This window comes from Zootoca vivipara, chromosome 2, assembly GCF_965207765.1.
Source record: "Zootoca vivipara chromosome 2, rZooViv2.hap1.1, whole genome shotgun sequence".
NCBI classification, from domain to species: domain Eukaryota; kingdom Metazoa; phylum Chordata; class Lepidosauria; order Squamata; family Lacertidae; genus Zootoca; species Zootoca vivipara.
The window spans coordinates 116,775,000-116,785,481 of record NC_142584.1 but is presented as its reverse complement, the minus strand read 5'-3'; the positions used below and the strand labels follow the sequence as shown (position 1 = coordinate 116,785,481).

Below are 10,482 nucleotides of genomic sequence, written 5' to 3'. Positions count from 1 at the left end.
TGTGGTTTATATGCAGTTTATTTATTGTGATTTAAGCAAAGCAGTCATTTAAATGGGCTCTTCGGTTGTGGGACTGTCGTCAGCCAGGAAGGCGCCCCCAATGCAAGGAGGCTGGTGTGACACATTTGGACACAAATCAAGAGGCACGTATTGTCATCAGATAAAAGAGACGGGGGATTGCGGCTGATTGGTTGTATAAGCAAAATAAGTGAGGCACGCGGAATACATTCAACTGAACAATTGATTTATGCTTTGTTTCCATGCGCAAAGAAACACCCAGGACAACTCAGCAGCAGGAAACTGCGCAACGTGACGAGGAGCAACTCGCTCGAGTTCAGCTTCATTTTTCCATGCTTTGTTCATTATCTGCAAAGAAATGGCAGAGAAACAAGGAGAGATCAAGTCCTGGTTTTAAAAGAGGAAGCTGGTCATAGGAGAGGAAGTCCCCTCGGAACTTCTTCAGGATCCACAGGAACAAACCTTTTCTCAGAATAAAGGAGGGGACTGAGGAAATGAAAATGGGCACAGATGGAGTCCTGGCCATTGTTCTCCTGGGTAGTAAAGGTAGAAGGTAAGGGACCCCTGAACAGTTAAGTATAGTCAAAGGTGACTATGGGGTTGTGGTGCCCATTTTTGTTTTCAGGCCAAGGGAACCGGCGTTTGTCCACAGACAGCTTTCTGGGTCATGTGGCCAGCAGGATTAAACCACTTCTGGCACAGCAGGACACTGTGATAGAAGCCACAGTGCACAAAAAAGCTGTTTACCTTCCCACCACAGTGGTAACTATTTATCTACTTGCGCTGGCGTGCTTTCAAACTGCTAGGTTGGCAGGAGCTGGGACAGAGCAACAGGAGCTCACCCCGTCATGGGAATTCAAACCACGGACCAGGGCCGGCTCTAGGGGTAGGCTGGGTGGCGCGGGGCGCCAGGACGGCAGGGGGGCGCCGCGGAGCGATCTCCGCACCACAGAGCCTGGGCGCCCGACATGCTTGAGACGGCCCTGCCATGGACCTTCTGACCCCATGTCCCTCTAAATGGTAAAGGACCCCTGGATAGTTAAAGAAATAAAGGGATGTTGTGGTGACATAAACCCATAGGAAGAGCTTGCTGGGTCAGGACAATGGCCCATCGAGTCCAGCATCCTGTGGCCAACCAGATGCCTCTTCTGGGAAACCAGTGAGCAGGATCTGAGCACCAGAGCATTCTCCCCTCCTGTGGTTTTTCAGCAACTGGTGTTCACCTGTCACCAGGGTCTCTTGCCCTCCAGCTTACATAAACCATACCAAATTCTAGCCGGTTTTAATTTGCACTGATAGCTGGGGCTTTCAACAGAGTCTTTTTTCACCTGCAGCAGCCTAACTTTGATAACCTAGGAAGCAAAGCTGGGTGGTGTTTTAGAAGCAGGTGAAGCCCTGTCCTTCTCACCCAGTGTCAGCTCTGGCATGTGTACATGAGAAAGAGTCTTTCCCCCAGCACGACACACATGCACCAACTACTGTGTTGTGAGTTGCCCCTTGCGTCTAGGGTTGCAGAGTCCGGGGCTCAGGCCTAAAAGTGCCACTGTTAACTTCGGTGTCGAGAGGCAGGATAAAAACGTACGCAGAAGTCACTTTTGCCAGGCCTGTCCCATCCCTAAACCCCCCACTGACAGGATCTTTGTGATAGACTGGGCTGATGAAAACATGGTTGCTTGGCTTACTGGGTTTTTTTATGATCCTGACGACCTCTACAGCGCCATAAACAATAGTGATCACCACGGCAGCAGTGCACAAACACGGAATAACGCCTGCCGGTATTGCGACGCTGAGGCCCGTCAACCCGTTACCTGCAAAGAGAAAGTGCAGGTCACCCAGCACTGCAACTAAATATATCCTTGATCCACCAGGCCCATTAACAAGCTGAAGGTATAGCGACTGAGGGGCATGCGAAATAGCTCCTCTGAAGCTGATGACATAGAATCATAGAGTTGGAAGAGACCACAAGGGCCATCCAGTCCAACCCCCTGCCAAGCAGGAAACACCATCAAAGTATTCTTGACATATGGCTGTCAAGCCTCTGCTTAAAGACCTCCAAAGAAGAAGACTCCACCACACTCCTTGGTAGCAAATTCCACTGCCGAACAGCTCTTACTGTCAGGAAGTTCTTCCTAATGTTTAGGTGGAATCTTCTTTCTTGTAGTTTGAATCCATTGCTCCGTGTCCGCTTCTCTGGAGCAGCAGGAAACAACCTTTCACCCTCCTCTATATGACATCCTTTTATATATTTTGAACATGGCTATCATATCACCCTTTAACCTTCTCTTCTCCAGGCTAAACATACCCAGCTCCCTAAGCCGTTCCTCATAAGGCATCGTTTCCAGGCCTTTGACTATTTTGGTTGCCCTCTTCTGGACACGTTCCAGCTTGTCAGTATCCTTCTTGAACTGTGGTGCCCAGAACTGGACACAGTACTCCAGGTGAGGTCTGACCAGAGCAGAATACAGTGGTACTATTACTTCCCTTGATCTAGACACTATACTCCTATTGATGCAGCCCAGAATTGCATTGGCTTTTTTAGCTGCTGCATCACACTGTTGACTCATGTCAAGTTTGTGGTCTACCAAGACTCCTAGATCCTTTTCACATGTACTGCTTTCAAGCCAGGGGTCACCCATCCTGTATTTGTGCCTTTCATTTTTTTTTTGCCCAAGTGTAGTACTTTACATTTCTCCTTGTTAATATTCATCTTGTTTGCTTTGGCCCAGTTGTCTAATCTGTTAAGGTCATTTTGAAGTGTGATCCTGTCCTCTGGGGTATTAGTCACCCCTCCCAATTTGGTGTCATCTGCAAACCTGCTCAGGATGCCCTCAAGCCCATCATCCAAGTCGTTGATGAAGATGTTGAATAAGACTGGGCCCAAGACAGAACCCTGTGACACCCCACTAGTCACTTCTCTCCAGGATGAAGCGGAGCCTTTGAGTTCGGTCAGTCAGCCAGTTACAAATCCACTGAATGGTAGCATCGTCTAGCCCACATTTTACCAGCTTCTTTACAAGAATATCATGGGGCACCTTGTCAAAGGCCTTGCTGAAATCAAGATAGGCTATATCCACAGCATTCCCTTCATCTACCAGGCCTGTAATTCTGTCAAAAAATGAGATCAGATTAGTCTGACATGATTATTTTTCAGAAACATGCAGTAGGTTTCTGTGGTCTCGAGAGCAGGAGATACTTTCAGAGAGAGGGCTCCAGGGATACTGCTAGATGTTTGTCCTTGCATAAGGGTAAAGGTAAAGATGCCCCTGACCATTAGGTCCAGTTGCAGACACTAGGTCCAGTTGTGGCACTCATCTCGCTGTATAGGCCAAGGGAGCCGGCGTTTCTCCACAGACAGCTTCTGGGTCATGTGGCCAGCATGACTAAGGTGCTTCTGGTGAACCAGAGCAGCGCACGGAATCATTGTTCACCTTCCTGCTGGAGCGGTACCTATTTATCTACTTGCACTTCGACATGCTTTCGAACTGCTTGGTGGGCAGGAGCTGGGACTGAGCAACGGGAGCTCACCCCGTTGTGGGGATTCGAACCGCTGACCTTCTGATTGGCAACCCCAAATGGTTTAGAAACCAAGTACTAAAAGCGGGCTTCCCCACACCTCGGGTTTTTCTCTGTGGTGGTAGGACTGGAAACCATGGCTTCGAGTTATAAGAAAGGAGATTCCAGCTAACCATACGGAAAAGCTTTCTCACAGTAATAGCTGTTTGACAGTGGAATGGTCTCCCTCGGGAGGTTGTGGACTCTCCTTCCTTGGAGGTATTTAAGTAGAGATCAGGTGGCCATCTGTCATGGATGATTCAGTTGAGATTCCTCTTCTTCCCATTGGATCCTTTGCTTTCCTACTGGTTTTTACCCCCATGGAAATTCCCTCCAAGTGGATTAGTCTTTTCACCTCTCTTCACTCCTAGCCACTCTGAGGCTTTGGTCTTCCTAAACTCTTGTGCCCCTCAAGACTGTCACCTGCAAGGAAATTAGTCTATTTGTGGATTCCCTAGGATTACAACCCTAAGTCGCAACCCAGGTAGTGTATATAACTTAATTAGTTTTTACACATGCTTAGGCACTGGGTGCCCTTTTAAATGTGTTGTGTGTGGGGGGGTAGTTATTGGATTTTCTTTGTTCTTCTTTTTATTGCGTGTTTTGTGATTGTGAGAGGATAAGGATGGAGGATGGTGAGAGGATTATGAAGATGATTGAGGGAGTGTGAGAGGGAAAGGTTTACCTTTGGAAGATTTAACGAAGCTGGTAGGAGGGAAGGACATAGATGTCGTGTGTCTCTGCTGAGGTCTTCGACACCTCTGCTGGATGGATATATGTGAGTGGTGGATCTCGTGGTGGAGGCGGGGTTTGTGGGTGTGGTGTAGATTTCACAGGAAGGGTGTATTGTGGGAGGAAATCCACTTGAGGGCGCTGTTTTACTTTGTTGAAAAACAGGTTTGTACCTGCGCAGGTAAGAGATGTGAGGCATCCGAGGTTCTGCAAACACTCGGGAAGTGGCATGGATCGTTGTGTCCAAATTTCAGGGCGATCAGTCAAGCGGTTACTGAGAAAAGTGGAGCCCACCATTTTTACATTTATATACTGTATTATATAGATAGATAATGCGAACCGCCCTGAGATCTACTGGTATAGGGCGGTATAAGAATTTAAATAAATAAATAATAGAATACCCATTTCGCTTCCCCTGACACACAGGTTTTAATTAAACACATCAAACTCGTTACAACAGAAATGTTTTGAAGATAACAAACTAAAACAGAAGCCGCCTGAATTGTTCATGCAGCATCTTCTGGGGGACTCACCAAAAATGGTAGCGGCAGCCAGCTTGATTTCCACAGCTGTAACCATTTTGACAGCAACTGAGAAATTTAGCAGCCTCCTCGCTGCTCCCTGGAGAGAACATTGCAGGTTAGCTCATGACAAATGAAGCATGCACTGTGGTACCTTGGCTCTCAAATGCCTTGGTACTCAAACGCCAAAAAACCAGAAGTAAGTGTTCCAGTTTTTGAACGTTTTTTCAGAAGCCGAACATCTGATGCGGCTGTCGGCTATTGCTTCGGGGCACCTGCACCAATCAGAAGCTGGGACTTTAGTTTTTGAATATTTCATATCTGTATTGGATTTTAAATTATTTTATATAGGGTTTTTTTTTATTGTACAGTGGTACCTCGGGTTACAAACACCTCGGGTTACAAACACTTCGGGTTACAGACTCCGCTAACCCGGGAGTAGTACCTCGGGTTAAGAACTTTGCCTCAAGATGAGAACAGAAATCGTGTGGCGGCAGCGGGAGGCCCCATTAGCTAAAGTGGTACATCAGATTAAGAACAAATTAACCAGAAGTATCACTGTTGTTGCAGGAAAATTACCCCCCCCCCCGGTTCATTCTTCTTATAATACATAGGTTCACTATCAAAGGGGGGGATCTTGGAGGATTCACGCAACACATACGCAGCCTCCTCCGGCAAGGGAATTTCCACCTCCAACTGTGCCAGACAGCCGACTATCTTCTACACAATGGATTTTCCTCCCAAACTGCATTGACTCAGGATCAAATCAAAGAACAGCTATCACCTTCATAATGACTGTGAAACTTCTTAGAAAAAAATTCATTCAGTAGCACCTTAAAGACCAACTAAGTTTTTATTTTGTTATGAGCTTTCGTGTGCATGCACACTTCTTCAGGTACACTGAAACAGAAGTGTCAGACCCTTATATATATACAGAGGGTGGTGGGGGTGGGTGGGAATGGGTGATGGGCTGATGGGAGTGGTAAACCTGTGGATGGCTGTTAACAGCTGCTGATGACTGCAATTAGTCCGGGGGGGGGGGGAGCAAGGGCTGAGGTGCTAAAGAAAGCTTGATCATGCATAATGAGATAAGAATCCGATGTCTTTATTCATCCCAGGTGGTTCCATGGTTTTAAGCTTGGTAATGAGTACCTGTAACTGTGAAACTTCTCTTTGTCCTGTGGAATGTAACAGGGAGGGGGTGAGAAGAGGCCAGGAGCAGCTGGCCAGGTACTCAAATTTCTACCTCTGGACCCCTCCTTTTTGTGATGTATCAATGACATATTAGTGATGTATCTTTAGGGGTGTACCTTGTTGGTGGGATGCTAATAAAAAGGGAAGAACCCCTTTGTCTGGGGTCTCCATCTTGCTTCACCTTGTTACAGGTGGGGCCCTGTCACGACAGTATTTTTCTTTTATAAAGACCAAGCCTACTGGCTGCTGTTTTGCTCTGATATTCTTGGCTGGAGTCTTGTTTTGTCCAAGGGAGCCCTCAGATTTCCCGTTAACACTGTATGCTTGGAGTTGTTTTTATTGTTGAATCACTCCCAGACATTAAACAGGAAACAATTCAGAAATGGAATGAAATAAATGATGTGTAATAATCCATTCTGGAGATAACTGAAAGTCAAGGTATGCATCTATAAACTAAACAATTATACTGTCAATGATTTGGAGGGAATGCTAGATAGGGGTTTTATTTGGGGGGAGGGGTATAGTTCTACAAGAATACTAAGACAAAAATAAGTAATACTCCAGCAACAAGGGCAGATCTAGCTCTTGACCACAGCTGGAATATTGTGGTCAACTTGTAGGTTTCTGTCTCGGCTGTCTCCTTCCAGAGAGATGCTTCTGTATAGCACACAGACTTTGAAATTGTTATGGCAAATGGGTGGCCATTTTGCAACACATAAGCAGCGGCCATTTTCTCCCTGAGCTCAACCAGACTGAAACAAGCAAGCAAACCACTGCAAACCACTTTTTGAGAGCCGCCCTTCAGTGGCTCCAACAGCAGGAAACTCTCTGAAAACAGATCTGCGTCAACATTTCGCATCTCAGTGTCTGCCGTTGCTGTTCAGAGGCTGAAAGAGTCCCACAATCCCCCCCCCATTTCTTTTAAAGGAAGCATTTCCATCTCTCTAGACAGACAGAAATTGCGTGGAGATATTACATGGGAAGTGATTCATAAATGGAATCAAACCGACTAAAACATTCACTGCATACAACGTATAAACGATTCTATATGAGATTATAGAAAGAACTATGTATAGATATGAAGAGTATGCTGATATAAATCAATGTGTACATATTATGGTGTGGGAACAAGAAAGCAAGAAGAGGGGTAGAGCAGGGGTCCTCAAACTAAGGCCCGGGGGCCGGATGTGGCCCAATCGCCTTCTAAATCCGGCCTGAGGACAGTCCAGGAATCAGCGTGTTTTTACATGAGTAGAATGTGTCCTTTTATTTAAAATGCATCTCTGGGATATTTGTGGGGCATAGGAATTTGTTCAATTCCCCCCCCCCCCGAAATATAGCCCGGCCGCCCACAAGGTCTGAGGGACAGTGGACCAGCCCCCTGCTGAAAAAGTTTGCTGACCCCTGGGGTAGAGGGAAGTGGTAATCCTGAGAGTTTTAGGTTACTAATATTGTAAGAATGTATAGATATATAATATGAAAATTAATAAAAACAATTGCAAATATAAAAATAAAGAGGAATTGGGGGGGGGGAGATATTGTGTGAAGCTCCTTTGCTTTCTCGGGCAAAGGATCGGGTGGCCATGAAACCTTCATTTTGGAAAGTTAGAAATGAGAAGATTCATCTGAGCCACGCTGGGAGAATCCTCTTTCACCATCTCTCAATCCTCCTCTGCCTCAGAAATGGATGATGGGTGTGGTAGTCCAACAACCACTGAGAAAGTCCCATGATCCATCTCCAGGTGCAAAAGCCTGGGAAGCTGAGCTAATGGACCATTGGGTCTCCTCTTCATCTTCTGCAGCAGCAGAGGAGCTGCCTGACTTTCTCCAACCCTTCCACCCTCCAACTTCCAATGCCGGTCAGTTCTTACCTTACCTAAGCACTGCAGAATAAGGGTGAGCTTCCTGCAGCGGCTTCGCTCTCCTTTCTCTGTTGCTACTTCCTGGGTTTTGGAAGTGGGAACAGAGCGATCACATTCTTCCCACCTCTTTTTTTTTTAAAGCTAATTCCAGGAAATCATTCAAGAACAAATTAACGAGCCTTTCCCCTTTGAACACTAGGGGCCCCCACAGTACCGTATGTTTAACATATATATATTATTAGAATCATAGAATCATAGAGTTGGAAGAGACCACAAGGGCCACCCAGTCCAACCCCCTGCCAAGCAGGAAACACTATCAAAGCATTCTTGACATATGGCTGCCAAGCCTCTGCTTAAAGACCTCCAAAAAAGGAGACTCCACCACACTTCTTGGCAGCAAATTCCACTGTCGAACAGCTCTTACTGTCAGGAAGTTCTTCCTAATGTTTAGGTGGAATCCTCTTTCTTGTAGTTTGAATCCATTGCTCCGTGTCCGCTTCTCTGGAGCAGCAGAAAACAACCTTTCACCCTCCTCTATATGACATCCTTTTATATATTTGAACATGGCTATCATATCACCCCTTAACCTTCTCCAGGCTAAACATACCCAGCTCCCTAAGCCGTTCCTCATAAGGCATCGTTTCCAGGCCTTTGACCATTTTGGTTGCCCTCCTCTGGACACGTTCCAGCTTGTCAGTATCCTTCTTGAACTGTGGCGCCCAGAACTGGACACAGTACTCCAGGTGAGGTCTGACCAGAGCAGAATATTACAGATTTATTGGTTTATAAAAGTATGTGCAATGTCTCTCAGGGTGTTTGTTGTGGGGGGGGGGGAGGAGAATGTTAGCCGCTTTGAGACTCCTTTGGGTAGTGATAAAGCGGAATATCAAATCCAAACTCCTCCTCCTCCTCCTCCTCCTCCTCCTCCTCCTCCTCCTCCTCCTCTTCCTCTTCCTCTTCTAATATCAGTGTACTGGAAGAAGCAAAGATCACCAGTGTTGAAGCAATGATTCTTCAACATCAACTTCATTGGAGTGGTCATGTTGTGCGGATGCCTGATGATCGTTTTCCAAAGCACCTACTCTATTCCGAACTTAAAAATGGAAAGCGTAATGCTGGTGGTCAACAAAAGAGGTTTAAATACTGTCTCAAGGCAAATATTAAAAAAATGTATTATAAACACTGACAACTGGGAAACACTGGCCTGCGAGCGCTCCAGTTGGAGAGCAGCCTTTACCAAAGGTGTCCTGGGCTTTGAAGACACTCGAACTCAGGACGAAAGGGAGAAACGTGCTAAGAGGAAGGCACACTTGGCAAACCCTCAACATGATCAACTCCCACCCGGAAACCAATGTCCCCACTGTGGAAGGACATGTGGATCCAGAATTGGCCTCCACAGTCACTTACGGACTCATTGTTAAAACCGTGTTTATCTTACTCGGCTACGAGTGATCGCCAAAGAAGAAGAAGGTGAGGGGCAGCCAGTTTTTGGGACGCGACCGGGCTTCTGTTTGCATGGACCCTTTTGCTCATGAAGGGAGCTGCCTTTCTCCTGGTGAGAACCAGAGAGGAGGGAAGAAGGAGACTAATATTCTCCCATGTGCTGATGGGCAGGGGGGAGGGAGGGCTCAGCTGAATGGAGGGGTGGAAAAAGGAAAAAAGGCAGCCGATGGGTCCCCTCCCAAAGAGGAGTCAAAACGTTTTGCAAACCGTTGCCTGATTTGTATGCGCTCCGTGGCTAGGACCACTTTGCTACTTTCTTGTCTTGCTCTGTGCCTGGCTAGTCACTGTTGATAATTCAAATAAGGCAAGCTTTTCCCCTAGAAGTGTGAAAGTGACTATCCAATATTATCTCAGCTCTCTTGTCTCTGCTCTTTTGATGGAGCTGCGTAAATCTGGCACAACAACAACAACAACAAATCATTTCTTATTTATACCCCACCCATCTGGCTGGGTTTCCCCAGCCACTCTGGGCATCTCCCAACAGAATTAAAAGCACAACAAAACATCAAACATTACTCCCCTAAACAGGGCTCCCTTAAACTCCCTAAAACTCCCCTAAACAGGGCTCCCTTCAGATGTCTTCTAAAAGTCAGATAGTTGTCTATTTCCTTGACATCTGACGGAAGGGCATTCCACGGGGCAGGTGCCACCACCAAGAAGGCCCTCTGCCTGGTTCCCTGCACCCTCACTTCTCGCAGTGAGGGAATCACCCTCTGAGCTGGAAGCTGGCATTGGTGTGGGACAGAGCACAGAACAAGCATTTCCTAAAGCATTCACCCAATAATACAACGAAAAGGACTAATCCTGCACCTCTACCCCCCTCAAAAATGAGCACCACAGGAGAGTTCTGTAGAGCTTCACCCTCTCAAAGCCTGTGCAATTGAAATGTTTGCCCAGTGCATTTAAAATGACAGTGGTAGTGCCATTGCAAAGATCTTGTCCCATAGGTTGTGGGTGGTGTGTAAAAAACTTATACTGCAATATTAATTGTAATAATACTTTTTCTTATTTGTACCTCGGCCATCTGACTGGGTTACCCCAGCCATTCTGGGCTTGCAGCACGGAGGCAGACTGCCTGAATCTGGAGTCTGCAAGGGTCT

The 10,482-nt window shown here is 46.5% G+C and overlaps 1 long non-coding RNA gene across 1 annotated transcript; it reads right to left on the bottom strand.

Annotated features, from left to right (window-relative positions):
* LOC148687158 (uncharacterized) lies at positions 1-7,934 on the bottom strand. Its single transcript, XR_015948556.1, has 4 exons — positions 7,894-7,934; positions 4,836-4,923; positions 1,701-1,826; positions 1-366 (listed from the first exon to the last, which is right to left on the bottom strand). It is a non-coding gene; the product is annotated as an uncharacterized LOC148687158 (long non-coding RNA).
* Positions 7,935-10,482: the final 2,548 nt, after the last annotated feature.